We start from the raw sequence: 5,564 nt of genomic DNA on the forward strand, positions 1-5,564 counted from the left end.
ATATAAACAACGACCAAAAACAGAAACAGAAAATAAGCTGCAAAGAAATACACCAAATTACTAACAATGTGAATGTACTAAAATTATGGATGATTTGCTTCCTACTTTTCTACATATTATTAGTTTTCTATAAGGAGCAAATAAAGACCCTTAAAAAAAATGAAATATATTTAAACCTTGTTGTGAAACTCACAATTCTCCAAATCCCTGTTAGGTAATCTCCCAACAAAATGCTGGGCTTCCCGTCAGCCATGCCATTCACTCTATTTACCAGCCTCACTGACAACACAGTTCAAATCCAAGCTTCAGCCAAGTCACAGATTACCACTTAGGAGGGAGCTCAAAGCTTGCTCTCAAATAGTTGCCACCATGAATATAAACCCCTGAATGCTTAAAATCCACTATACTTTTATAATAAGGGGTAAAACTTTATTAGTTTTTGTAATTTGAAACAACATTCGTAGCACAGAAAGGAACTTTTTTATTGTTACTGAACTATAAATACACGTACTCCCAGAATTCATCCTTCTGATCATATATGTCTCCTTTCATGCAGGGAAAACTACAAATTGTTCTCTGAAAATCAAAAGTTAAGAAATAAAACGCTGGGGGCGCCTGGGTGGCTCAGTCGTTGAGCATCTGCCTTCGGTTCAGGTCATGATCCCAGGGTCCTGGGATCAAGCCCCGCATAGGGCTCCCTGCTCTGCGGGAAGCCTGCTTCTCCCTCTCCCAATCCCCCTGCTTGTGTTCCCTCTCTCGCTGTGTCTCTCTCTGTCAAATAAATAAATAAAATCTTGACAAAAAGAAAAAAGAAATAAAACTCTGCCTTGGGCAAAAGCTCACAAATCAGAAAAAGTATCTGCTCTGACTAACCTACACACTTAAAATGAAGATAATTAAGAAAAGCTAAATAAAGAAATCTGTATCAACAGATATCAACAAGCAGCAATGTCTGCAGAACAAGTGGAGAAAATGATGAGTATGATCACAAAGATTCTGAATACCAACTCATTTAGTTTGACAGGAAATTAGATGCCTACATTTTTACATACTGAACTTTATATATAAGTAATATATGTGTGTACATATGTATATGCGATATATGTGTGCATATATAATACATAAGTGTGTGTGTATATATATACATATATCATTTAAATTTTTTTTTATTTTCCCCCAATTGCCCCTTTTCCAGGAGACTCAACATTACTACTAATGGTTTTGACAACCACAATTGTAGAAAGGGATATGTGATACAGAACCTCCACTGTATTTATTTTTGCAAGAAATATTCACTTAACACAAAGAATTTGAGAGCTGAGGTCTTAACAGAATAATCATCTACACAAACAACCAGTTTTTATTCAAAGTCTAAATAATTAAATGCAAAGAATTAAGTTTATTTACCAGAGTAAGTAAATGTGAAAGTTTCAGGCTTAGCTTATGCTAATTTAATTATTAAATCTATAACATATAAGTTAAAGTTATTATGAGAAAAACATCTAATATAGAGAAATATATCTAACATACATTCCTAAGTAGTAATTATATTCTTGACAATTAAGACTTAATTAGTTTCCAACAGTTTACAAACATACATCAGACATATATACATAAATATCGCTTAAGAATTATTCTGTAATTTTGATGAAACTTTCCTAATTTTAAATTAGGACTAATATTTATAATATAACTTATTTATATGACTACATATTAATTTATAAAATAAAAATAATCAAATTTCTCTACTTCAAAAGGCTAAAATTACTTCATATAGCTAAAATCCCTCAATATAACCCAAAAAATTCAAAAACCTTGTAGTTTGTCTAAATCAGTATCAGTGACAACCTTTCTGAAAGATGTCCTATGCCTATCTCCCAAAGATGTATCTGAACTTAAACAAAGGTTATTTACTAATCCTGGAATACTTCATTTCAAACCAAACCAAACTGAATTGCCAGATCACCATAGGATGCATTAACTTCTAGCTCCATCTGCTGGAGTCACAAAATATTCCAAAATCTGACATAAAATACTATGAAACAAATGATCTACAATTTTATCATATAGACCAAACACTTCATGAATTTAAAACAGAAAATTAATCAGAGTTCAGCCATATTCAATAATTTCTAAAATGACAAATCTAAGTTAAAATCAGTATTGCAGTGGAATTGAGGATCTAACGCTATTGTCAAAAAGTGAGTTATATAATAAAAAAATTCTACCAAGAAAGCAGAAGCCTTAGAGAAAGACAAGTTTGCTTTTGAACAGTAAGTATTGTGTGAACCTCAGAATCAGAACAGCTTCCGTCTATTAGAAGAAAAACAAAAATTAAAAAACAACTTTAGCAATGAGTTGTGAAACTTTTTACCTTAATATAACTTTTTTCTTGTAACAAAAAAGCAATACATGTCCATTGCAGAAATATTATACAATACAAGCACCAAAAAAATGTTTATATCCTGTAATTAATCCTACCACCCAGGGAAAAACATGTTTTTCAACATCTTTCTCTATCAACAAATACTCTTCTACATCATCATCTATAATGGCCAAGAAAGCACTCCACTGTTAGGATTTACCAAAATTCAATTAAGCAAATTTCTTACTTTGACACTTAGATTGTTTCATTTTTAAAATTTTTATAAACAATACCTCCATTAATATCCCGTAACTACGGTGATGCATACTATGACAAATGACTATTAAGACCAATTAATTAGAAACTACTAGTAACATTTAACTAATAACGGTATATTAAACTTTATGAAGGACTGACTTTGATTTAATATCTATACATAAGTAGATGTAATACTTATTTTTAAGTTTAATTGCTTATAATCTAGAAGTCTTTTTTTAATCTTCTGTGGGACTTGAAAATGGCTAAATTAAAGATGGATTTTGCATAGTTCCTTCATGATATCCACAATAGCATATTGTCTATTCCTGTTGAAAAATCAAAATAAAACACCCATACCTTGAAAAGACTAGTCAGGTTCATGGTGGTTATCTTTTAACAGACCTAAATGTCAACTAGGCAATCATGTTATAAACGTGTGTCTCTGTCTCTTTCATAAATAAGTATGAACGGCTTAGCAAAAATTGGCCCCCAGTGGGGGATACCTCAAAAAACTGAAGAATTATTTCCTGACTTTATTTAAGGCTACAACTTAACTCCATCATTCTCCTACCTTCCAAAGATTTATTCCTGTTTATTTTTTAACTTTAATCTCACATTACATAAAATTACCATTTAAATAAGGAAGTAATTCAATGCATTTAGTGCATTCACAAATCATGCTACCACTACCACCATCTCACCCCAAACATGTCTATCACCCCGAAAGGAAAACCCATTAAGCATTTGTATCAGTTTTTCAATTTATGGAACTGAAAAGTTTCGTATTTTTCTGCTAAGTTTTTAACAAGATACAAAGAAAGTGAATACAAATAGATGCTTTCTTTTTCTGTCCATTTTTTACCCTTTTTCAATTTTAACAATAAAAGTGACAATACAAATTTTAGCTACCATTTTGTCATCTCTGCTCTCTTTGTACCATCCTATAACTATAGTTGCCGGCATGTCATACCCACACTAAGTGAATGATGGGACACACCTCACAACATCCAGCTGACAAGCAAAAAAGACCCTGGGCTAAAACTGCCAATGACCAGATTACCACTCTGCCCCATTCTAGCTCCAATATCATTTTTGTATATCACATTTTCCAAGCTATTTTAATCATTTTCCCCTTGTAGACAGAGATACATCTTGCTACACGATACAGATTTAAAACTAAGGGTAATATTTTATTTATTTATGTTATTAAATTCTGGCCCACAGAAGTGAAGTGGCATTCTGACGTAATCTGGTTAACATGTAATATCTCAAACCCAAGTGGCCCAAATCCAGACACTATATTTAATTCAAACTAAATATTTTTATACATACTAAAGCATTATCAACACATACAGTGGCCTAATCCATATGATTTACACACTAAAGGCACAAGTGATCAAAACCATCCATACTGACAATTTTACAGGATAAGCCATTACATTTGTTTTCAAATTAAGTTCCTTTTTACCAAGGTATTCCTAATGACACAATAAATAACTTTTATTCACTCAACGATGAATCTTTATTGGACAATTTCAGTGTGGAAGTACTGGAGCAGTGATCCGTGGGAGATTAAGAGAATTTCAGACATATTCTGAGACCTTAAAGAATTTGGCATAAATTCACAAAAGCTTAACACAAAAAGACAAGTAACAACTTAAGAAAATCTCGTTAAGTGTTACAAGATGGTAAATGATTGACAAATGAATATGGATGATATAACTGCAGTGGGGTAAAGGAAATCATCAGACTTTTCAGGGACTGCTTTTGGAGACCCAAAACATCACTGCAGCCCACCAGTCAGAGCAAAGGCTTATGGAGGTCAGCTGGTCAACTGAGTGTTAGCTCAGGTCTCACATGTGTCACAGAGGGTCTGCAAACCAGGTCTGTGGTCATATCCCCAGTGCCAGAATGCATAAGGAATAGATATACTTCACAGCTAACAGAACCCCTACTCTGGTCCCCTGACCTGTGTAGTAAGGGCTATTACAATGGGAAACACCAAGTGGAAGCCCCCAGAATTGCCTCTAACTAGGAAAACAGTAAACCAAAAGTCATGCCACATCCCCAAAGGAAATGCAGAGATTAATGCCACCATCAAGGGTTTGAAAGACGCAGAAGTAGTGACTCCCACATCCCCAAAACAGACAGACCTTAGGACAATGACAGTGGATTACTGTAAGCCTCACTAGGTGGTGGCTCCCACTGTAGCTGCTGTTCCAGATGTGGTTTCACTGCTTAAGTAAATTAACACATACCGTGGTACCTGGTGTATGACTCCTGATGTGACAGAGGCCTCTGTCTCCATCTCTGTCCATAAGACCCACCAGAGGAAGTTTACTTTCAGCTGCAAGGCCAGCAAAGCACCCTCACTGTCTTACCTCAGGGACACCCCAACTCCTCAGCCCTGTTACAATTTAATTTGCAGGAATTTTGATCGCCTTTCCCTTCCACCAAATGTCACAGTGGCCCATACTAATGATGACACTGTGCCGACTGGATGTAGTGAGCGAGAAGTAGCAAGTACTCTAGACTTATTGGTAAGACATTTTCATGTCAGAAGGTGGAGAATACATCCAAAAATAATTCAGGGGCCTTCTATGTCAGTGAAATTTCTAGGGGTCTAGTGGTGTGTGGACGTGGGGATCTCTGTTCTCAGGCGAAGGATGAGTTGTTGAATCTGGCTCTTCCTACAACCAAGAAAGGCACAAAGTCCATGGGCTTCTTGGGATTTTGAAGGTAATATATGCCCCCTATTCCTCCTCTGGGTGTGTTACTGCAGCTCACTTACCAAGTGACGCCCAGAGCTGCCAGTTTACAGTGGGGTCCAGAACAAGAGAAGGTTCTGCAACAAGTATAGGCCGCTGTACAAGTTGCTCTGTTATGTAGGCCATCTGATCCGCAAACCCAGCGACGCCTGAAGTGTCCACGGCAGGCAGGA

The sequence above is a fragment of the Eumetopias jubatus genome, unplaced genomic scaffold (assembly GCF_037043125.1).
Source record: "Eumetopias jubatus isolate StellerSeaLion01/CBP00866 unplaced genomic scaffold, mEumJub1_p1.0 scaffold_147, whole genome shotgun sequence".
Taxonomy (NCBI): domain Eukaryota; kingdom Metazoa; phylum Chordata; class Mammalia; order Carnivora; family Otariidae; genus Eumetopias; species Eumetopias jubatus.